Source organism: Lactuca saligna, chromosome 6, assembly GCF_052625555.1.
Source record: "Lactuca saligna cultivar CGN05327 chromosome 6, ASM5262555v1, whole genome shotgun sequence".
Taxonomy (NCBI): Eukaryota; Viridiplantae; Streptophyta; class Magnoliopsida; order Asterales; family Asteraceae; genus Lactuca; species Lactuca saligna.
In genome coordinates, this window is record NC_136422.1 from 18,772,257 (window position 1) to 18,798,662 (window position 26,406).

General features: G+C 34.8%; 1 pseudogene; it reads left to right on the plus strand.

Moving 5' to 3' along the window:
- The first annotated feature begins 12,215 nt into the window (after window positions 1–12,215).
- Window positions 12,216–18,691, plus strand: LOC145002344 (uncharacterized; annotated as a pseudogene).
- The last annotated feature ends 7,715 nt before the right edge of the window (window positions 18,692–26,406 follow it).

Sequence of the window (26,406 nt, forward strand, 5' to 3'; positions counted from 1 at the left end):
AAAACACCTCACGAGATGTGGACTGGAAAATTTCCTAGTCTAGCCCACATGAAGGTTTGGGGTTGCGAGGCTTTCGTGAGACGCGAGACTCAAGACAAGCTCGAACCTCGAAGTGAGAGGTGTGTTTTCATCGGCTACCCAAAAAAATCCTTTGGTTACCTCTTCTACAGACCTAGTGAGAATGTGGTCTTTGTAGCAAGGAAGGATGTCTTTTGAGAGAGAGAGAGAGAGAGAGAGAGAGAGTTCATAAGCCAAGGAGATAGTGGGAGGCTAATTGACCTTGAAGAATGTCAAGAGTCAAGTGGTGAAGGAACCTCAAACCCTAGCAGTCAACTTGAGAAGGAACCTCCTGTAGATCCTATTATACCTCCAATTGTACCTCTGAGGCGTTCCACAAGGGTTAGGAATGAACCTGAGCATTACTATGGTTTCCATATTACTGCAGACGGTGAGACACTTATCAGTGATGAGACACTGGTAAGTCTGGATGAACCTAACAGCTATGCGGAATCCATGGCAGGCCCCGAGTCTGCTAAATGGAAAGAGGCAACGGATAGCGAGATACAATCCATGTATGACAATCAGGTCGTGACTTGGTTGACAATGTGCTAGGTTGTAAGACAGTTGGGTGCAAATGGATCTTCAAGAAAAAGACCGACATGGATAGTAATGTACACACATATAAGGCACGACTGGTTGCAAAGGGCTTTTCTCAAACTCCAGGAGTTGATTATGATAGGACCTTTTCACCAGTAGCCAAGATTAAGTCTATTAGGGTATTCTTAGCCATAGCTGCATTTCATGACTATGAAATATGGCAAATGGATGTCAAAACCGCTTTCCTTAATGGAAAGTTGGTTGAGGATGTTTACATGAATCAGCCAGAGGGTTTTGTCAGCATAGAGTACCCTAATAGAGTGTGTAAGCTTGAGAAATCCATTTATGGATTAAAGCAAACACCTCGCAGATGGAATCTTTGTTTTGCTGAGAAAGTCAAAGAGTTTGGCTTTTCTAGGAGTGAAGATGAATCTTGTGTATATGTCAAGGCTAGTGGGAGTATAGTTAGCTTTTTGGTGTTGTATGTGGATGGCATACTACTCATAGGAAATGACATCCCAACTCAGCAGGAAGTTAAGTCCTAGCTTGGGAAGTGTTTCGCTATGAACGACCTAGGAGAAGCTGCCTATATTCTAGGAATAAGGATCTTGAGAGACAGGAGTGAAAGACTAATTGGACTTAGTTAGAGTACCTACTTGGATAAGGTGCTGAAGAGATTCAGCATGCAAGATTCCAAGAAAAGAGAGTTACCCATACAGAGTAACATTAGATTGAGCAAGACTCAAAGCCCGAGTACTAAGGATGAGATAGCATAAATGAGTCGGGTACCTTATGCTTCAGTAGTAGGCTCGATCATGTATGCTATGACCTGTACTCGTCCTGATGTAGCCTTCGCTTTAAGCATGGTTAGCAGGTATTAGGGGAACCTTGGTAAGGCTCACTGGACAGCGGTAAAGAACATTCTCAAGTACATGCGGAGGACTAAGGACTGGGTCCTTACCCTTGGTGGGAGTGATGACTTGAGAGTTGTAGGGTATAGTGATGCTAGCTTCCAAACTGATAGGGAAATTTTTCCGCTCTCAGTCGGGCTGGATCTTTACCTTAAATGGAGGAGCAATCTCTTGGAAAAGTTCCAAACAGGAGACAGTGGCTGATTCAACTTGCGAATCAGAGTATATAGTGGCAAGCGAGGCGGTAAAAGAGGCTATGTGGCTAAAGAACTTCATTGGAGACCTTGGAGTTGTACCAGCTATATTGAAGCCCATAGAGATTTTATGTGATAGTGAAAGTGCAGTTGCCTTAGCAAAGGAACCAAGGGATCATGGGAGATCTAGACACATTAACAAAAAATATCATTTCATCAGACATCGTATAGAAGAAGGACTCCTCGTGGCAAAGAGGGTATCATTGGATGAGAACCCGGTAGATCCCCTCACGAAGGGACTGGTTAGGGTTAAGCATCTCCAGCATACTAGGAGCATAGGGCTGAAGGATGATATTAGTCTTAGTAGTTAGATAATATTGAAATTTGTAAAATGTAATTGACATTTGATGATGAATAAAAGTTGTGTTTATTTATGAGTAAAGTGTTGTTATCCCTTGTCAATTGTTTACTATTATTTATTTTGCATGTTTTGACTTCCAGAATATTTATGTTGTTTTAGATATTATTCAAATAATCCACAGTCAGTCATATGTTGGAAGTATATATGAAGTAATACTATCATGAGTTGGTTGTAGAGGTCTAAGATGTTGGACATGGCCTCAACACTCATGAGTGCTCATAAGTTCTGAGTATTGGATTCAACCCACGCTCGCTGGTATCACTTCATGGAATTTATCTCGAGTGATTGTGAGACGGTAATATCATATAAGTCGTCAAAACTAAAGATATGACTTGTTAACTATGAGTTAGTTATGCATTGATCGTGCGAAACTGCATTGGTAACTCGATGTTATAAAACGTGCGTTTGTGTGTAATTTAACAAGTAGTACAACAAGCATATGGGTCGAAGTTTATCTGTTCCTTCTTGGATTAGAAGTTTATATCTGGGAACCTCATGGATTTTGTTTTGACCTATGTATCGATCCCGCTCAGAACTAAGTTGATGTGTTCAATTAAGTTCTTTGTCAAACAAATCGGAAATCGGGAAACAAACTGCTAGACAATAAGTAAGACCATGTTCCATGTATTTGTCCAGCTGATATCTAGAACAGAGGATTATATGATCCCTTATCTAAAATGGCGCACCATCATCTTCTCAGTTCCGAGAAACCTTGAAATGAGCTACGATTGCTGATCGGTTCCTGAAATATTACAGTTATAGTTATTAGACTTATCCAAGCGGGAGATTGTTGGATAAGGTGTCTAAGTCCATAACTATTTCTGGTAAGTACTTGACCAGACCCAACATGGTCCATTTGGGTTGCATGGCACCATGCAATTGGATAGACTAAATGAGAGAAATAACACTTGTGGTTATTAATATATTATAAGTTCTAATATATTAATAATATTATTTAATTAGTTTGATCATGAATTAATTAAGTGATCAAAAGATAACTAATTAAATATATGGGTTGATTATGTAAATCATCCATATCTTGTATAATGGGCTAAGAGGCTCCGTGGATAATCAAGTTGGGTTAAACCCATTGGATGCTCCATGGAGGCTCCATGGGAGTTACAAACCCATGGGTCATGGAAATGAAGAGTCATAACACATTAGGGTTTACATGATGTAACCCTAGATGTGTCAACACTATATAAAGTTCATGTTTCTCCCAAAATCGGCTACACATGCATACTTGAGGGCTAGAGCCGATTTTTAGAGTGTTATACTTTCTCTCCAAGTTTACTCCATAGCATTTGGTGTTGTGTGAAGCATTTTAGGCATCACACTTGGGGTGCTAGGCTCACAAGGTTTCAAGGATCAAAAGCAACAACAAGGTATGTAGTTCTATCTTTTATTCAAGTTAAAATTGTTCCCCATGTATGGTAGATAGGATCATAACCTTGGAAATCAACTTTGCATGATAATTAGACAAACATAGATCCAAGGTTATTAGGGTTGCATGTACACTTAGGAAGTGTTAGAATGCTCAAAACCCATCATCCACTTGGTCTTACATGAAAGTATCACAAAGACAAGTAGCATACCACATAGCATAAAGCTAACTATCATACCACATATCCCTACTATAGATAGTGTACCACATAACATAGAATGGGTCAGCGTTGGTGCCTTAGACCCATTTGTATGGTGAGATGACTCACCTCGCACTGTTGAAGTCTCGCGAATAAGTCTAGCTGTTGGACTAACAAGGTAAGACCTAGTAAGTGCCAACACACTGCTCCAACTCAACTGCCTATAATCATCATGTGATTAACCTGTCACAATCCCAAAACATTATAAACTTCCTATGGGTCAACCCTGGTCAAATCTAGGGTCAAACAATCAAGGTCAATAGTCCATGTTGACCTCAACTTGTCGAGTGCTTCCAGCAACTCATCGATTTTCTTGGATAAATTTCCAACTTGTCAAGTCATTAGAGTAACTCACTGAGTTCCTTTATGTCCATGGCCGAAAACTCCAAACCGAAAACCCTAACCAAAAACCTTTGACTGAAACCTTAAACCGAAAACCCTCAAGGTCCCGCAAACGGGAAATGTAACACCGTAATTTTCAAATAAAATTTTCATTTAAAATCACATAATTCTCATAACTCTTTCACTGGTGTCGACAATCAAGCCGTTGGCTTCCCACGATCTTGAGAAAAACCTGAAATACATAACACATAACACGGTAAGCACGAAGCTTAGTGAGTTCCCTAAAATACCACATACAACACATTAGTCACTCGATGCTATAACTCTATAAGACCCTCCGATGTATGTATCTCAGTGGGACCCTCTAGTCCTACGGCTCGTTGGACCCTCTGGTTCGGTCTCAGTGAGGACCCTCCAGTCTCATAACTCGTTGGACCCTCCGATTCGGTCTTCATCTTCATAATTAACCAGAAATCCTTCTTCTTCAAGGTCATTGTGATCAACAGATTTGACTTCAGAGTCCTTGGCAGTCACTTTCGACATCAAAGCTAAAGTACTCCTAAGCTCAACTTTCTTTTTTCATGGGCATTGAGAACATGATACAAATTAGCCAACGAATAGCCATCAAAACTTTGTTGAATTTTAATCATATGTTCCTCCATTCTTTTCGTAACCCCATTAGAAATGTTAGATTGTATTCCAGAGTCGAATGAGTAACACCATAACGAGTACACTTGAAGATCAAATCGTTCAAGCAATCGTAATAAAACTCGATAGTTTCGTTATCTTTCTGCTTGAACTAACCTAATTCTAACAAACTCTGCTTCACTAGACTTTTCTTTTTCTTCTCAATTCCTTGATATTTTTCTTTCAAAGTGCCACAAATATCTTTTGTTGTCTTGTAACTCCGAACATAGTTATAGACTATTAGAGGAAGAGCACCACGTAGTTCACGAAGGCATTTCTTTTCATTTGCTTCCTATTTAGTCTTTTGCGCATTCATATCAGCATTTGAACCAAAAATTCCAACTTCTGCAGCCATACCAGGATGATAGTTTCCACTTTTGATGCATCTGTGAAGATCCTCATCTTTTCCATTGACATACTCCTCCATTCCATCATCCCACTGCTAATAGTATTCAGGAATGAGCATTGAAATCTTCGTAGATGATCCTAGCAAGTGTGAAAAGCTTGACATCGTATTCCTGGTAAAGTTCGCCATTGTTGTATGGACAAACTTGATTTTTGATTTGAAAAAGAGATTTGAAAGAAGAATGAAACAGAAATTGATCAGTAATCACTCGATCTCACAAATAGAGTGCAAAATTGAAACAAAACAACCAATCGAAATGAGTTTTTTGAATCAATAATATGGAAAACTTTGAATCGGGAAAAGCGATTAAAAAATATTGAAAAGCACGAGAAAACCAAGATTGAATGAATGAATCCTGCTCTGATACCAATTGATGTGTGCTAGATTCGAGTATTGAATACGAAATCAAGCACAAAAATCAGAAAGAACACATCGAGTAAATAAAATATGATTGACTCATTTAAATCGGTAAAGAGTACAATGTTTGAGAGTGTTTACCTTGTTATCGATAAAAATTTGGGTTGTCGTATAAGCATGTATAATCATATATGATTATACCTCTCTACCATATAATCATTTATGATTAGGAATATTTCATTGTTGTCGATACGTTCGGGCGTTAAAGCGAAAAATGAGAAATATGTGGCTGATGTTGATTCTCAAGATCTTTATCTTTTAATCTCAAGTGAACCGTCCTCTCTCTCTCTCTCTCTATATATATATATATATATATATATATATATATATATATATATATATATATATATATATATATATGAACAAATTAACTATGGTACTAAATGTAAAACTTATATCAAATGAAAATCTAATGAAAGAAGTCCAAAATATAATTCATAGAATACTTAAAGAATATTAAAATAAATAGTTTGAATATTAATTAAAGAGAATAATAATCAAAAATCATAATGCAACAAATATCAGGGGGTGTTTGGGATTTCTTTTAAGAACTTCTTTTTAATTTATTGACTTTTTGAAAAGTCAATAAGTTAAAAAAAACTGTTTGGATATATAATAAAGACTTTCGAAAGAACTTTTGGTTTAGCCTTTGAAAAGGATTTTTGAAGAAGTTACAATTTTTGATTTTTTTGGAATGATTTATGACTTATTAGAATAAAAAACAAGCAAAAATCAATAAGTTAGTGAAACACTTTTTAACTTATTGATTTTTGCCACTAAAAAGCTAATCACAATTTTTTTTAAATCTCATTTTCCCACAATCATTAAGTCAATAAGTCTTTTTGAGTAAAAGTCCATTTAAAATTTCAAATGAAATCCTAAACATCCTCTTAATATATCTAAAATATACATAAACCATAAGAATTAATATGGTATCAGATTGAAATTTAAAAGTGATGGAAATCAAGTTCTTTAAAATTAATATGTATTATAGTGACTATTGCTAAATGATAACATTTAATTAGGAGTGGGAATCAATTTGGAATTTTTTTTTTCGGTTTCCTCTAATCATTTTCTTTAGTTCAAAATTTTCTTTGGTTCAATTCGAAAACTGAACCAAATCGAATTCAAATTTTCTAGACCAAAGTGAAAACCGAATTCTACTTAACCAAATATTAACGTAAAATTTTTTTAAACATAAATTAAAATGTTTTTAACATATAAATATAATGTTGCAAACTGAAAGATCTAAAATTTCATACAAAATGATCCAAATAGTAATTGAGTTAAAATGATTTTTACTATTACTATCGTTATTATTATTATTTTAAAATAGTTGTGGCTTAAATAAATATTTATTTTACATTGTATAATTTTTTAAAATTTTAAGAAAAGTATTTACATATTAAAAATTCTACAACGATTTTAAATGTTTTAGTTAATATTCTAAAAGTAAGTTAATGGTGATCAATAAGGATTAAAACAACTGAAAATGAATTATCGCATCTTCAACTCTAATAAGCTTCAAATCTGATGTTTCATTGTCATTCTAAAAAAACTCATTTTAATATTTTAAGCTTTAAGGGGCGTTCGGCATCAAAGCTCATAATAGCTTTTGGGTTTAAAAAAATAAAGAAAAGCATGCGAGTTTAAAGCATTTATTTTATTTGAGAATTGTTTGAGCATAGAGTTTAAAGCATTTATTTTATTGAGAATATGAGTTTAAAGCATTTATTTTAAACAATAGACTTTTAATCCAAAACTACTTCAAATAGTTTTTGAGATATTTTAGTTTTTAAGAGGCTTTAACTTTTAAATTTTCTATTATTTTACTCTTTTAAATGTTTTCCTTATCGAGTAGCTGAAAAGCTAGCTGTTAGCTGAAAAACTAGCTGAAAAGCTAGCTGTTAGCTGAAAAACTAGCTGAAAGCTGAAAAGTTAGCTGTTAAATAAAAAGCTAGCTGATAGCTGAAAATATAGCTGATAAAAAATGACGTTTGGTAAAACTAGCTGAAAAACTAGTTGATTTATATAAAATTACATAAAATGACATGTGAGAGTATGTGTTTCTATAATTATTAAGGGGTGTATTTGGAAATTTTTAAAAAAGCTCCTAAAAAGCTAGTTTAAGTAGCTTTTCAAAAAGCTAGCTTATAAGCTACTTTTTGGCTTACCAAACACAACAACATAAAAAAGCTTGGAAAATAAACTAGCTTATCAGTTAGTTATGGCACGCCAAACACAACCTTAATATTTATTTCTAAACCATAGTTGGTTACTTGTGCTAAAAAAACCATATCAATAGTAATATTTGTTTTTAGAACTATTACAAATGACTTCTAAATCCCTACTCATAAACTATATATTTGTCAGCCATAATATAATATAAGACAATGGCTATAACATCCCTATTTATATGGTCAGAAAAGACCTTTATTTATACTTATTTTAAAACAAAATATTTCATTTGTTTGCGGAATTGGACCTAAAAAAGTATCATTTCAATGTGAGATAATATTAACATTAATCATTTTCGAAGAAACGTTCGATATTTGATATATTTTCAAAACTTGGAATGTCATAGCTGATACAAAACATAAGGATAAACAGACCTTATATTAATTTACACTAATGATCTATATCTCTTTTAATATCTCAATATAATGTATTTTGCATCGATACATGTGATACAAATAAACTAAGTGGATCAGGTTAGGAAACCACGTGAGTATATAGGGTTTTCAACCACAATATTATAATCAGTTTGTTACAATTATATACTTCACATCAAACAATTAACCTGATTACCCATTCTCGTTATTCTCACTCCCAAATCCTAGGTCGATGATCTCAAGGGATCTATCCTAAAGGATCTCTAAGTGAACAATACTGTTTCGCAGGTCCGTTATCAATATGTACCAATAAGATAGTCATGGAATGAATGGAGTACCCATATGAATAACTCATTCATACCTATAGTTCCAAGTCTTTTCCGTATAAGACTCCTTAACATCTACAGGTCGGGGACCTACCCATGTATAATTTAGTAGTATTTATAGGTCGTAGACCAGTCCATGTATGGTTCATCAATGCCTACAGGTCGTAGACCTACCTGCAAGATAATTTACATACACATATAGTTTGTATAACTGCCCGTGTCTGAGTTAAAAACACCTACATCTTGTATACCTACCCATGCTTGATTAATTAACACGTAAAGGTTCTAAACCTGCCCATGTACAATTAATTAACACCTAAGGTTATAAGCCTTCCCGTGTATGATTTAGAAACATCTACATGTTGTGCACTTACCTGTGGAGGATTTAATAAAGCATCTACAGATTGTAAACATGTCCATGTTGTCCATAATTGTCTAGATTAGTCTTGTGGCCGTCCTCTATACCCAACTAGATGATTAATCCTTAGCACTACAATAATACCATGTTGGCTATAATCCTTTATTATATATTACTTCATATAACCCTTTACTACCTAATACACTTTGGGTACTATAAAATAGTTCAATATAGTATAACCAAGTAATCATATGAGGCATATGTATTACAAATTTAGAAAATAGGAACACATAGCATCTAATTAGTTAAATACTTTGTATATATATGTAAGATGAAAGTAACTATGCAATCACTTAATAAAGTGATGGCTTGACACTCGGACAATGCTTCGCTTCAACACTTAGGTTTTCCTTTGATGTGACCTAAGTTCAATTATCACTAAGTCTTATTTTATTATTTATTGTAACTAATTATTATTCTAGATTCGTCATTAATTCAAGGTCTACTAATCTAAAGGTGATAAGGGACAACCATGTAAGATTATATTGGATGTAGGGTCTGTTTGGTATACATAGTATACTGTTTGGATATCCCAATTTAAACACCTCATTAAATCTAGCCTTGTCATCATCCCTGTTAGTAGATCAATCAATATAACGACTTTGAATCACTGATAAATCTTGTTTATAGGTTCATAATAACGTCAATGAACTTAAACATAGGTTACACTTAAGGTGTAATAAGTGTTGCTCGACTTACAGAGTTTCTAGCTAAAATTTGGGAATTACATTGACAGAATCTTGATTAGAAAGCTCTTTTTCGTTGGGCTACTAGATACCTTAGAGCTTCGCTAAAGTAGCCGAAATGCCTAGAAGATTGGGGCTAGAAGAGTAGGAGTTCTCCAAAGGAGTTAGAGTGAAAGATGTGGTGAATGAAGAAAGTCTTGTGACTATTTTTAGGTTGTTCAGGAGGATCTCATGTCGTCAGACATGGCCTCTCATATTATGACCTTGTGTAGGTCACAAGGCTTCACATCTGGTGCTGACACGTGGCACCGGAAACAGATAAAACTTTAGATCTTCAAGAATTCATAACTTTAACATACAAGCTTAATTTCTTACATTCTTTCTATCTACATGTAACTATTGAGAAGATCTAAAACTTTCATTTGGACTCCGTCACCTAATTCTTTATCGATCTTAATTTTAACAGTCTACAAGATTACATTGTTAATGCCCGTATAAAATTTATAACTTTGACATACAAAATCTATTTTTCACTGTCTTAAAATCTTTAAACTCCTATTAATGAAATGTTAAACTCTCGTTTAGATTGTTTTCACTAAAAATCAATGGATCTAAAATTTGATTTCTGAGTTGTATGCTATTACGCTAAATCTTAGAAAAATCATAACGTCCTCTAATGAAGTCAGATTTAGACATTCTCTATATTCACGCTCTCGGTTTAATGAATACTACAAATATCGCTCATACCATTTAGGCTAAAAAGTAAATTATAAAAAATTACTTTTTATGATATATAGATTCGTGCAAGTTTAATCATGAAACTTAGAAGAAGCATAACTTCTTTATACAAAGTAGGATTTCAACGTTCTATATATGTATGAAATCTTTTTCACATATACTACAACTTTTTTTTTTTTACGATTATTTTTCCTAAGTAATATTTTATCAAAAAGTCATTTTTAACGCTTATTAACTTTAATTGACTAGCCTAAATCATCAACAAAATAAGGATTCTATAATACATCTCTTTTCCATCTTAGGTGGTAATCATAACTCTTATGTCATTTCTCTTGAGTTTCTAATTCTTAGACTTCTTCACCGCTGCTAGTGTTGCACATATTCTTCCATCTAAATTTCATCTCCATCCGAGACTCCTTCTTTTTCCAAAATAGACTTAACCTAAGTTAAGCTTCTTACTTCAACTACCATAACGTATTAATAGGCCAAGTTCTAATGACCTCTCATCGTATGATGCAACGACTCAGGACACTTTGAGCCAAACTCTATGTAACATCCCAGAGTTGAGGTATTTTAAAATTTAACCCTTAATTATAAAGATTTATAGTATTTAGCCATTGTATATGAGAAAGTTGGAAAAATGGCCAATAGTGGCATTTTTGTAATTTCCAGGATGAGGCTTAGTACTATGGGCGTATGTTGTGTACGTTAAGCATACATGCGTGGGTCTTAGTATGTTGGGTGTACACCAAGTACATAGGGCATACACAAGAGATCCTCAAACCCTAATTTTTAGGGTTTGGACCCTATTTAAACATCATTATGGCCTCCAACCTCATCTCTCGTCAGCCTCCAACACCTTCATAAGATTTAAGCAAACCCTAGCCACCTTCTTGAGCATTGTTAACCCTTGTGTGTATTTGTGTGTTTGGCACTCCTAGAATATAGGCCTCTAATGACATGCGAACCATGATACGCATTGATTTACGATACGCAAAAGCGTGTGTCCTAAACATAATGTCATCTCTTCTAAAATTTGAAGAATTTAGGACACACATTTTTGCGTTCCCTTAAAATTATTGTCAGAACAAACAAAAATAAAAACACGGAAGGCACTCAGCATAAAAGGCTTGTCGTCTAAGCATGTCGTTTTATAAAGTTTTCATCAAACGCGCATTCTCTTCTTTAAAAGCTAAGGGGGGAAACCAAATCCTAAAAAAATTAAAACCCCCCGCCTTATTCATCTTCTGCCAGCCAAAAATCCGTTCTCTTTTCCATGAAGCTCTGCAAATTTCATAGCCGCTTTGATATCTATAGATAAATTCTGAATCATATCTAACCATACCTTTGCCCAAAATTCTTCAAATATGGTCTGTCTTCATCTTTTATCTTTGCATATGGCCCATATTCACATAATCAGTAAGTTAGTCAGGCTTTGAATCGGACCTCACGTAATTCTTAGAGCTCACAGCAGCTTCTCACACTTACAAGCCCTTCCCACTGGTAAAAAAACCCTTCAGGCGGACACCCTAAGCCTACGCCTTATGCAGCGCCTCCACCGCCCACCAGGCTTGTCATCGTCTTCATTTGGGAGTTGTTCAGTTGTTCAACGGGGCCACATGACCTCCTAGAATAAGTCGTTGGATCGGGCTCTACTTAACCAGTAATCGCCGATTAGGAATTGGATGATTCTGGTTAATGAGAGAGAAGAGCAGGCTTTGCTGATCAGGATTTCTGGGCAGATGTGGATGGCTTGGTTTTGCTTGGTCGGCTCTATGCTGCTTCCCGTTAAATATTGCTTTCGTTTTCCTATTGTCATGGCAACAACAAAGGCTTTCATCCAGATTAAACTTCTTAATGAGAACACATATTGGTCTAGTGATAGTCTTCCATATCCAAATGACCTACAAATCTGCAACCAAAAACATTACAACATCAAAACACGTGTTGCAGATCCTGCTTCTTTAGACCACAATGAATGGGCGTCGCCAATTTCTTCCGAGTTTCTTTTTGACAACGATGGCATCAGTCACGTACTTTACGAGTTAATAGATTTCTACGGCTTATGTATGTTTCATTTTCTATTCAACTTCCCTAAATTAATCTGGAGAAACTTCTAGGGTTTATGATTTTTCTAGGTAATCTGCAGTGATTAGGTTAATTTACTCATAGTTTTGATTAAGTTTTTTTTATCATCATGTGCAGGTCCCTTCTCTACTGTGTTCATGTGAGTCTTTAACACCTGTTAACCATTTCTAACCCGATTTAATCTCTTACCTTTTGATTAACCTTATCTCTAGGTCCCTGTTTTAATTCATGGGCAGATTCTACTTCTGATGGTGCTGTAATTACATCTACAAATTCCCCATCAGTAAACAGAGAAAAGCGACAGAGGGATACCTGTCCTGTTTCCACAGAGGTGGAAATGCATGTAAGTTCAACTTTACAAGTTCTTGAGTAATTTGAAATTTGCATGCCAGGTGATGAACGTAGTTGTGCATATTGTACCTTTTGATATATTTTATAGTAATTAGATTAATATAAATGCAACTATTCACCAATTATTAATTTTTTTATCGTAAAGTTTGCTTTGGTCAGCTTGGCTAAGAAGAACACTGGAGTTATTGTTCCTGGTTATACACATTTGCAAAGCGCACAACCAGTTCGACTCCAACATCATCTTCTAGCATATGTTGAACATGTTTTATTTTAAATATGCATCACCCATCTTTAATCTAATAAGTGTGTAACATTCTAATTGGTAAATTATTTGTTTGTAGATTGAACGTGATGTTGGTCGATTCGTTGATTGTAGAGTTAGGTTGAATTTCTTCCCTTTAGGTGCATGTGCATTATCTGGTACTGGCCTTCCTATAGATCGATTCATGAATTTAGATGTTCTTGGATCTACTGCCCTTTTGAGAAACAACTATTATAAAATAAACTTCGCTAAAAACAGTATGGATGAATTTTGGGATCGTGATTTTGTTTTGGAACTTCTTTCTGCAAATGTCATAAAAACAATGCATGTTTCTTGACTAAGCGAAGAATGGGTATTGTTAGCATCAGAGGAATCCAGGTTCATCACCCCAAGAGATTCAGTTTCAACAGGTAGCAGTATAATGCCCCAGAACGAAAACCCTGACCCAATTGGAAAGTCTGTTAGGGTTTTTGGAAACTTGGTCACACTTTAAGTATTATGCAATGGACATCCACTTGCTTACAACCGTGATCTACATGTATAAAACTAATATATTTACTATACTATGTATTCCTTCAACATCCTTTTCTTTCACTACTGGAAAACTGATAATAGAATACACCAAAGTTTAATACGGTTGCAATAAAATACATATTATAAATATAAGAGACTAGTTTATAACCCGTGGGCATCATCGATTAAAAAAGTAAAAATAATTTTAATTAAATTATAAAGTAATTATTGAGCAATAATAAAAAAAGATTAATAATTTAATAAATCAGACAATAAATATTACAAATAAATTTTTTGTTGATGTGTTTGATATGTGTAAAATAGAGGAGTGAATTAGTGAAATTTAATTAATGAGGAATAACCTTAGAATGACAAGTGGCAAATAATTAATGTGAAACTCTAATTGATTGACACGTAGCAAATATACTACTCTTTTATTAGGTAGGGAGATGTACATAAACATTTTAATTTCCCTGTCCTGTCTTTTTTATTTTTATTTTTTTGATTTAATCAAAGGCGAGCAAAAGTTCTTTTGGTCTCGCCTTCATTTCTTTCTCCGAGAAACCACTCCTCTCCTCCTCTCGACAACCCCCACACCACCATTTATCCTCCTCCAGACATTTACCGGAGCACCGCATCTTTCCTTTTTTTGACCAAACAGTAACCACTAGAACTTTCGCCCTGATACCGAGGGCTTTCATTTTTCGGATATAAGATCTGATATATGATTGATTATCCGAATACAATGAAATATGTAAGGCGAAAAGGATCATATGTACTGCATATTAGAGCAGATGAATGACAAATCGGATCAGATATACGGTTGTTGTTTCATCGCTACTTACACTCCTAAGCGTGATGTGCCGATGATGACGAGGTCTGAGAATACAAAAGGAAAGTGGCAATTTGAGTGAAAAAGAAGATGACATGCTTATTGTGGGGAAACACAACTTGCAAGTCGTACGCCTAATTTCGAAGAGTCGGGAACGAAGAATACGAGGAGACATGGATCAAATGAAGAATTTATCAGCAACGGTAATTCTCTTTCCAATTCAAATTTCCAGTTCTCCGATAAACCTTTGTCTCTCTTATCTCTCCATTCTAACTTAGGCGATAACGCCATTTGCAATCAAAATTGTCTATGTTGATGGTAATAACATTGAATTGCATTTATTTTTGTATCATTATAGCTGTCTAAATCAAATGTTTGGTGTGTATTTGTACTTATATGATGTCTAATAAACTATGTCTACTGTTCATGAGCTATGATTTCTTCATCGATGAAGAAAAACATTACCAAAGTTAGGAATTTGATAAATTAATCTATATTCTTTTATAATTTTTTGCAATTTTTTGATGGCCCTTAATATTGACTTCGTTAAATTTGTTTTTGATCAAATTTTTGATCTTTATGTTTGAATTGATTCACCATTGCAGACTTGGATTAAATTAATGACTATGGTTTGATTGTAATTTATTTGAGCATAAAGTATCATTCATTCATACATTTGTTATCTGTTATACAGTAGGTTGTTGTTGTTACCAGATTTTATATTCCAAATGAGCTCCGTGTTCATTTGATGGTAACACTAAAAGTAAGGATCTTAATACGTTATAGTATGTAGGTTGAGTAAATTTTTAGCTCTATATTTGTTGTGCAGTTTCTTTCTAACATTCCTCATATTTACAGGTAGATGGTAATCAATAGTATCTTGATAGAAAAATGGTGATTAATGTTAAAGAAAAACATACAATATAGTTTCAACTAACCCATTTGCTTTGAAATAGGTTGAATTTTGGCTATCTAATGTAGGCAATGTTGTATTTAAGAACTTACCTCTACTAAAAGAGATATGTCAATACTTTCAGAATTGATTGTATGTGGAAGTTAATTATGTTACTGCAAGTATGCATTATTTTTGTATGTGTTAAGACTTATTAAAATTTAGTTTTCAGACATGACATTGATTTTTGGTATTGAATTCATCTTGGTGTCAAACCCAAACTTATAATATGTTACTTCACTTGATATTGCAGGGGTATGTTGGAATTCACAGTTTAGGGTTTCGAGATTTCTTGCTGAAACCAAAGCTTCTTAAAGCCATTGTAGATTCTGGATTTGAACATCCTTAAGAATGCAAAGTCTTGTATTTCTGTTTGTTTTCATTTATTAGTAGTTATAGATTGTAAACTAATATGCTCCTGCTACTTTTTCTCTCGAGTTTCTTTCCTTTGTACATGTGTACTTAAGCTAATTATATTTTATTTATTTTTCCTTTTTTTATCAGGTAAATATTACTTCCATGCTCATCATTTCAGCTAGATATTTGGTTTGGTGAACATTTCCATTTACAGGAAGAAGCCGACATTTTTACTTATGAAGGATTTCATTCGCTTCATCAGTGCAACATGAGTTCATACCACATGCTATCTTAGGAATGGATATCATCTGTTATGCCAAGTCTAGAATGGGGAAAATCGATGTTTTTGTTCTGTCTACACTACAGCAAATCGAGCCCGTTGCAGATCAAGTTGCTGCACTCATCCTGTGCCACACCTGAGAACTAGCCTGTCAGGTCAGATTTTCATTTGTAACCCCAACAATTTGAAAATGTTAATTTTCATCCATGTCTCAATTTTTATGTTTTTGGTCATATAGATCTGCCATGAGTTTGAAAGGTTTGGTAGATACTTGTCTGATCTCAAAGTTGCTGTCGTTTATGGAGAAGTCAACATAAGGAACTGCTAAAGAATGAATATCATCATATTGTTGTTGGAACCCCTGGAAGAGTGCTAGGGCTTGCTAGAGATAAGGATCTTGGATTAAAGATGTAATAGAAATTCAATGGCCCCGAGATTTAATTACTCTTATTAAGGTACATTAATATATGTTTCTGAAAATTTCTTCTGGTTTGGAATGGAATTGCATTTATGTAAATATGATAGGAGGGAATGGAGTCATGTAGTGGGGTTGGTTGGCTACTGATTAGGGATGGAATGGGCTAAAATGTCATGGGAATCAATAATATGTATGTATGTAGTACGCTTGTGTTAGTGATTCATGTACGGTTATATTCATGTATTATATTGATTCAAGTACGGTTATATTCCTGTATTGTATTGATTTATAACCGTATTAGATTGTATTTTTGATTGAGATATAATGGGATACAGAGTACGGTTAAATAGCCGTACTCTATTAGTTAGTTTAATCTAATACTCCCCTCTATTAATATGACTCATCATTTCTACTATATGTAGACTTTCAACTGTATTAGATCACAGTTTTCTAGTAGTGTTTTGTTTTGCAACAGTTTAATGGTTTGTTAATTACAATATAGGAAGACAGGGACCTGTATTTGACAGTGTGAAAACAATCATAACAATGCTAGAAGTATCAGCAGAGTTTGCACATAACATCACATACAACAATGAAAGAATACAAAAGTCTTTACCAGCTGGACATCTTGATGCCACTACACTTGCGGATTATCTTGTTTACAAGGCAAATCGATTTATATTGTATATATACCATAAACCCTATTAGTGCATTTTTTTATGACAGTTGAGTAATATTAGCATTTTTCTTTGTAGTGGATACCTTTTAGACCATCACATAACATAGCTGGAAGGGAAGTGGCATTATGTGTTATATTTTATATATAACATAAACCCTCTTAATTGTATTTCAAATCGTTACATGTTTCTGACATGTTTCTTCAAATGACAGGGTGCAAGCAACGAGCTGCCAAATTCCCCACGTGTAAAGAAGATGGTGAGCCAATAGTCTTACATTCATATGTTTTTTTTTTCAAAATTATAATTCATGTTTTAGTGTATTTATTCAAAATTCCTCATGTGCAAAGAAGATCAGGTAACTACCATATGATGTTCTTCTTTCTGCATGCATGGTGAAAGCCTCATTCTATACTTACTATATAAGCAGAGAATGTATGTTATATTTTTCATATGAATGATGAAGACTACAACATGAGTTTGGATGCATAAAGAAGTGTTATTTCTGCTCTTGCTCTTCCTTTTTCTTCTAACTTGTTTGTATCCCTTTCCTTGTATGTAGATGGTACATTGGTGTAAGAAACATCCGCTCACCCTTTTGGTGGTTGGCCGGTCCTTAAAGGAAAAGTAACTTATCCTGGACACTTTATTCCAGTGTGTAGAATCATGTTAACACTATTAGATGCTAACTAGTCAACCTTATCTTTGAATTCATTAAAATCTCTACTATTGACAGAAAATACAAAGTCCAATGCTATCTAACGTATTGTTCTCGTTCACATGATCCTTTTGATCCTAAATTCAACAAACACATTGAATCTCCAGGCACCATGGGTAAAATGGTCCAACTTGGACCAAAATTGAGAGGGATGGTTGAAAACCAAAGGTATAATGTGAAGTTCATATTTACTGCTCCTCTTTAGCGTATGAAGGTGAGATCAATTATTTTTTTTATACAAATATATAATGTGAAGTTTAAATGAAATTGGAATGGAATGAATCATTCCATTCCCATTGCTTATTTCATTATTACATTCCATTCCATGTACATATGAATGCTATCCAATTGAAGGAAATTGTGGAAGAAAATGTAAGCACCACAGAGAGAGTATTCCAAGATCGTCAATATCATGTTCATTTTTTTAAGAAACTGCTTTAATTTTTTACAATTATAAATTTATAACCACATTTTTTTATAAATATATTGCAGGTTGAGTAAATTTTGTATGACCGAATTGCCTTCACTCAATGATAAGCTGGAAAAGTTCTTGGATTATTTTGTAAGAGGCATTTCGTTATTATTTATTATCATTGGCAATCTATTCCTTAAACTGTTTTTTCCTATTTTTCTTTTTACGAGATTGTACATATTATATCAAATCTGTTAATATATATATATATATATATATATATATATATATATATATATATATATATATATATATGCAGTTTGATGTACTTCTAAATGTTGTTGATTATGTGATTAATAAAAGCTTTTTGTTTCAGCTGATATTCAAGTCATTACTTGCCATCTACACCCGGTGGACAACAACCAATTTTTGACATGAAGGATTTTTTTTGACATGATATCTGAAACAAGGTGTCCCTGAATAGCAATGTAGTATTAGGTTATATGATTAGGGAAAACCTCTTAATAAAAATGTACAGTCAGATCCCCATAATACCAATGTATTTCAATTTTTTGACATGATGTTATTGGATGAAATTGATTGTTTTCGTATATATTTGCTTCCATATATTTTTATTATGCATAATTGAGTATCGTAAAGAGGGGTCATAAACGAATATCGTAAATGGCTGCTGAATTTTATGACACGCAAATGCGTGCCATCATCATTTATGACAAGGGCTTTAATGATACGCAATGTGTGTCATAAATACGCGTCGTAAGGTTACGACATGCAAATGTGTGTCGTCTTTCTTTATGACAGGGCCTTCCTTGATATGCATTGCGTTTCGTAAATGAGCGTCGTAAATATGTGTCGTAACTGTTTGCCGTAAATGGATATCGTAAATAGAAGATGTGCAAAAACGTGTCGTCTTTTGTTATGATAGGGCAATCCTTCACATGCATTTGCATGTCATCTGATCTTTTTACGACACAGAATGTGTGTCGTAAAAGGCTATTTTTCTTGTAGTGGTGATCTTGAAATAGAAAGAAGGTAGTAGAACCACCATGGAAGCTTGATGCAGCCTTGGATCTGAGATCTTCACCTCTCTATCCACCTTTATGTAACATACACGTTCTGAAATTGTGTATTTTTATTATTAAAAGTGAATAAAATTGAGTGTTGAGTTCTAACAAGATGGTTTTTACTAGAAATGAAGTAAAACTACGTTTAGAATCACTCAGAAAATATTGGAAGTCTTATGAGATCCCAATTAAAAGCCAAATAGTGAAATTTAGCGAAAATATAAAATTTGAAATAAGTAAAATTTTATTATTTGATGTTGTAAATCATCTCATTAGAAACTTGTAGGCGATAACCTCGTCGAAATTCGAGTTATAACGAAGAAGTTATGACCAACCGAAGATTTGCGACAAAACCGGCACGGCGCTGAATGACGTAAAAAGTGAGTTATTGATAAACTACTTTTTAGCCTTAGAAATATAAATGAAATTCGTAGTATTCGTTAAACCGAGAAATTAGATAAAAAGAACGCCAAAATCTGACTTTGTATGAGGAAGTTATGATTTTTTGAAGTTTCAACTTAGCAGTAGACAGCTAAAAACTCGAATTTTAGATCGAGCGATATTTAACCGATACATCCTAAACGAGAATCGAAGTTCTCGTCATTTGTAGTACAACGGTGAAAATTCTGACAAAAACGGATGTCGGATGAAGAAGTTATGAACTTTTAACGGATTTTCGTATCCCGGTCTGTTAAAAATAATAGTATTAAAAATATGTCAAATTAGCTAACGCAGTCTAAACGAAAGTTGTAGAGCGTAATTTTAGCTACGCGTGCGTATAAAGAATGTCAATAACGGAGCTCGTATGCGAAAGTTATGGATTTTAGAAGTCCGGGGCCCGAAAACCGAGAATTTTCGCATGAACAGTACCGACACGAAGCAGCTACGACACCTCGCACAAAGCTACTGCGTCACCGAAGACGTGGCCAAATCTGAAGTCGGCGCGTGTCGCAAGTTCATTCACCGAGGCCGAGGTCCAGCAGGAACGAGACACGTCTCGCAACAGTGGTCAGTCCGACGCAAGACACGTCTCGCCTACCAGCCTCGCATCCGAGCCACCCTGTCCGAGCCACGAATGCACGCCAACTCCCTTCCTCTCGCTTCGTGGCCTTCGCTTCTCCTGCCGCGTGCCCCTCGCTGCTGATCCCACCGAGCTGCTTTGCTGCTTGGTTCCTTCCCAGCCGAGTTCGGCCTCGCACCTTATCTAAAGGGAGGTTGCGAGACTTGCCAACTAATTTTGGAAAATTGCCATTTTTGGCCCCTTTTCCCATATTTTCTTCATTTTGACTTTCCCCGAAGCCCCGATTTCATTTTTAAAGCCCGGAACACGTCCTGAAGATCTCGAGAAGCCTGAAAATTTTATCTTTTCGGTTTTGAAGCCCTACCTTCGCAGAGCCCGGTTTTCAATTAAGCTCCCGGTTTTCAACATACAAAGTCATACTTAAAGCCGAAGTGCTGTCCAAATTACTATTTTAACCCCCAGTAAACTTAAGGTGAGTTCAATATATAGGAACAATTATATGTTATGTGTTATATGTGCTATGTGCTTCTTAGTGTTATTATTCTGAGTTATTTTCCCGTGTTATTTTATTCGCTATGTTTTTAGCAAATATAATACCTTTGACCATGTGATCAGTGAAAGGACTTAGATTCACATTGGTACTGGTACGTAGCCTCTGGCCATGTAGTGCATGTCTCCGTAAGAGAATGACTTCTATTCTATGGCATTGACAGAAAGTTAGATAGGAATGGTATGTAGCCTCCGACCATGTAGAGCATCACTCCGTAAGGGAATGAACTCTATTCTATGGTATTGGAAAATTGTTAAACAGGGCGTGAAAACCTGAAGTCTACCGAAATGCTAAACAAGGCTTGAAAACCTGAAATCTATCATATTGATAATCAGAAATTATATGTCTTCTGTGCCATTTGGGCCAAAGCTTTATTGATGCATATCATGTATTGAAATCGTTATGTCTCATTGAAAAGTATATCTTTGAATAAAGTCTTTGGTTGATATGAATGATTGTCACATGATTTCACATATGTCTTGTTGTTCCTCTTTGCTTTTACCACATTAAAGTATATATAAGGCATAAGATTATATTTTATCTATTTATTGAATTCACTAAGCGTTATCGCTTATTCCTCTCAGTGTTTAACAATTGCAGGTGATCAGTATCCAATATAGTTTTATACTACTGAAAGATTTAGAATAGTTAATACTATTTCTCTCTATTTTAATGTTCATGTATGTATGTGAATAGTAGATTCCTGGGTAGACATGAAATGTAATAAAACTTAGTCGGTTTGTATCCAATCCTTTGTAATCACTTTATCAATATAAAATATTGTTTTATAAATATGCATGTAGCATGTTTTGAGGAAGTAACTTAAGAATAATATTAGAATAGTATGAAAGTTTGGGTCTTTCATAAATATGAAAGTTGGGGTCTTTCAATCATGGTATCAGAGCAATGGTTTAAGTGAACTAAATATCACGGATTGGTATTTAGACTTAAACTGTTGGAAGCTCAATATATGAGTTGATTCATAATAAGTATATGGATACAAACCATAGGAAATATTTAAGTGGGGGATTGGGTAGTGATAAACCCTAGTATTCTAAGATATTAAGTTACTTCAGAATTTTAAGAAAATTAGTTTAAGTAAACTAGAAATTTTAAGAATTTCTAAACTTAAACAAGAATTATTAAGTAAAGATGATACGATATATTTTAGGTTGAATACCTAATGGAGGCAAGCACTAGAATATTAAGAGGAGATATGCCTTATATTCTATTATGTGCTAAATGATAAATGAATATAGAGAAGAGATATGCCTTATATTCTATTATGTGAGAGAGCTTAAGGTCTGTTGCCGACCATGGTTTAGAAAATTTTAAGAATTTTCATAATACAATTTTTCGGAGTGATAAAGAGACTTATGATAGTTGACATCGATAAGTTTATATATAAACGATCGCGAGATATCGTAAAATAATAAATATGAATTGTTATCGTAATAAGTGTATAAATACCAATAGAGTGGTAATATACATATGAAGTATGTTTGATATATAATAACATCTTTGGAAGAAAGATGTGCGTTTGAAACATGTTTGGACAAGATAAATGTGTTGGTACAAATCCACGAAGTTGTTCTACCGTTGTTCAGATTGAAGAAGTGATTGTTTAATAGAGTCAAAAGAACCGAAGATGGTGATCAGTACTTCGACAGTATTACAATGAATGTTGTGCAAGATTTAGAAGAATTAAATGAAGATCAAAAGAAAGGATAATGAAGTTTTCAGACTCAATAGGCCAAGACTTTGTGATATACAGTTCCATTGTGTGTTAAGATGACTTTAACATACAAGATTGGGATGGTGAATTGAGTCATTTAATGGTAAATGGTTAAGCAACTTACTTGTTTAAGTAAGGTAGAATGCTTAATTGAAGAAGAAATACACCCATAGTATCGTATGAGAAGAGATGTTGTAGTCAGGAATGACAGAGAACCAAGTTGAAGCTAGTAAAGCTTACTGAGATGCAGCTAAGATGCAGACTTCTTAGGATAGACTCCTATGAAGTAGACTTAGACATACTCAGATACAAGAATAACGATATCAAGCAAGAATAATGAAATGAAAAAAAGTGCATGATTGATTACAAGAGTTAGAAGATGATGCAGGTAGTAGAAGACCGTTTGTCTCCATACTGCTAAAGTAAAATTTTAAATAATGTGTCTTGTAGAGTAGACACTACTCAAGAAAGAATTAATATGAAGAAATGGAAGTAAAATTTCTATCGAACTATAGAAAAGTATTAGGATATATTCGAGCATATGCATGAGAAGAATCCTAAAAAGCGAGTATAGGTAATCCAATATATATTTGATAGAAACGTGAAAACCCTAGTTGAGTCTAGGAGAAATTGTTGTATAAACACATTCATGTGTAATAAGTTGCATTGTGAAAACTTTTGAATGGTGACATGGGAACTGCGAGACAATACTTGGGACGAGTATGAGTAGGTGTGAATAGTAGTAGAGGCCTATACTACTTGTGACAACCCAAGTTGCCCCGTTACATTTCTCCGTTACCGTTAACGGAATTTTCCACTGTTCAAAAGTTCCGTTAATAAGAAACCATCAAATTTAATAAACATTTCAATTGTGTATGTTTATATGCCGTTAATTCGTGATAAAAGGAAATAAAAATACATAACACATATTTCCATTTACTTGGAAAATATTAGTTTATTATCACGACCACTAAATCGGGTGCGACCAAAAGCCCCGTTTAACGGTAGTATCGGGTAGAATTCCACTGTGTCCCGACTCAAAACCCTATGTAAGGGTGAGTGGAGTCCATTGGAGACTTTTTACACTCTCTCTCTATACTCTCTCTCTAGACTCGTTTTAGCCGCGAATCCGCATCCAAATGCTTCCAAATTGTAAGTCCGCTTACCCTAGCTTATTCTAAACATAGTGATTTATGTTTATAGCCCAAAAATCATCCAAGAAGGCATGGAATAAGGAGTTTACGGCCCAGGAACATTCTAGGGCCGTAAACCCCTAAAATGGTGCCAATCATGCCTTTAAACTTGACCACAAGCTTAGAAACTATTAGGGGATATTCCCTAGGGGTGCTTAAGCACTAAAATGCATGGATTTAGGACTCAAAGAAGAGTTTACGGCCCAAGCACATGCTTAGGCCGTAAACTCCCCAAGTCATGGTCCCAAATGCACTCCAAACTCATCCTAGGGCTTCATACATAATTTAGGAACTTATCCTCTTGAGTTTAGACCCTTGAAACACTCCAAGATGAATTATTAAAAGGAGTTTACGACCATGTCTATACCTTGGCCGTAAACACCCCTAAATGTGCCAAAAGTGTGGTTTTTACCCCCCAAATGGCCTTAGACGATTTCTATAAAATGCTAGGAAGGATTTAAGGACTTAAACACAATGAAATGAGGCTTGATTTGGAGTTTACGGCCCAAGCATTTATCTAGGCCGTAAACTCCCCAAAACCCACTCAAATGATGGTTTTAATCCTCCAAAATAGCATCATACTTCATTAGAAATCACTAGAAAGGCATTAGGGACTTTAAACTTCACAAAATCCAAGGTATGAGAGTTTACGGCCGTAAACTCCCATGGGAGTGTTCATAGGCCATAAACTCCAATATAATGCCCTTACAAGCCTCAAATCCACTCATGCCTTTTGGGAAAAGTGCTTAAAATAAATCAATGAATAAGCTAGAAGCATCAAACACCCAAGAATATGACCTTGGGAGTTTACGGCCGTAAACTCCTTTGAGTTAGGACGTAAACTCCAAAATGGTCCATGTTAATGCTTTAAACCCATTCACACACTTGATATTTGAGTTTAGTAAAGTTCCACGACTGATAGGAGGCCCGTAGCACCCTTAAACGCTACCCGGGACCCCAAACACTTAACCAAAAGTGTTTTTCCGCTCCTTTGAGCGCGTATATTTGTGTAATTAGCATCAAATGTACTAATTGTATATAAACATATGTTATCATATGTTAAATAGGTCATTGAGTGTGTTCGAGTTCTTAGGTGGTACTGAACGCCCAAACAGCACTCTCGTTGGACCTACTTACACCAGGTGAGTTCATACCCCTGAATGAACCTTTTAATGTTTTTAAATGTTTTATAAGGGGGGGGGGGGAATACAAGTTAAACATTCCAGTTATCATGTCAATCGCATGTGTTTGATAACCCGCATGCACCAGATTTTTACTACCGAACACTGTTTTATCGAGTAGGACGCTATAATGGCTTTTCAATCGTTTTAAAACTCTCACTGATATTGTTTTATCCAAATTCATTTTAAATTGGTTTAAGAAAGATCCTCTAAGGTTCTTAAACATATTTTACAAAAGAATACAATTTGGGATTTTCTCTGTACTTAAAGACTTTTCATTAAAGACTTCCTTTTTAGACATATACTTTTACTTGTTAAATACTACTGCTTCGCTTATACTTATTTTATGCTCCGACTCGGTAACGCTTTCGCTATTACTGTCAAACCCCAAAACCGGATCGGCGGAAATGTTCTGGGGTGGATGACGTCATGTCAAGTATCACAACACATGCATTATAGTAATCAAAGTACAACAAAACATTGCATTAATAATAATAGTTTTACAAGGTTACATTACAACAATTTAAAGTAATACAAGTAATAGAATAATTACAGCATGGTACAAAGCTATCTTCATCAACAACTCCGGGGATGTACCTGTCTAATGCTAACCTGAGAATACAAGTTATTTGAAAAGCGAGTATCAGCATTTTTACAAATGCTGGTGAGTTCATAAGCATTTAGTGACATTTCATTCAAATAACTTAAGAAAGTAGTAGTTTAAAAGATTTCAGTGTACGAGTGTCCTTTCCAGAAAATCCTATATTTTCTTTAATAAAAGCAGCCTTCTACCAAGACTGGTCAGTGATGTAGAGTAAAAAGTAGTTTTCCCTAAATTGCTATCATTATCAAAATACTGAATTTGATTATTGAGGAAAGCAATTGACATCAGGGAATGTCATATGCCTCAGCAGTGAGGACTGCTGACTAAGGCAAAGAACCATAGACTCCAGGAAAGTATCAAACATACGACACGCCTGGTTCAGTCTAACAAATGGAGAAACAGACCCCCCCCCCCCCCCCCGAAGGTACCAAATGAAAGGTACAACTTGAAAGGTCAAACAGAGATAACAGACCCCAGACGGTATCAAACGAAAGACACATCTTGTAAGGTCAAACAGCGATAACAGACCCCATACAGTATCAAATGAAAGATACATCTTGTAAGGTCAAACATAGATAACAAACCCCAGACAGTATCAAATGAAAGATACAGCTAGCAAGGTCAAAACAGTGTGACTCTGAAAAAGGTGACATCAGCATACAGTGTAAATCGCTGACGAAATATTGTTACCTTAAAGCCATGAATTATAAGGCAACCCAGGATACTCGTAACCATACTGACTAGAGTACTAGACGCCCTACAAGCATCTATATAATGTG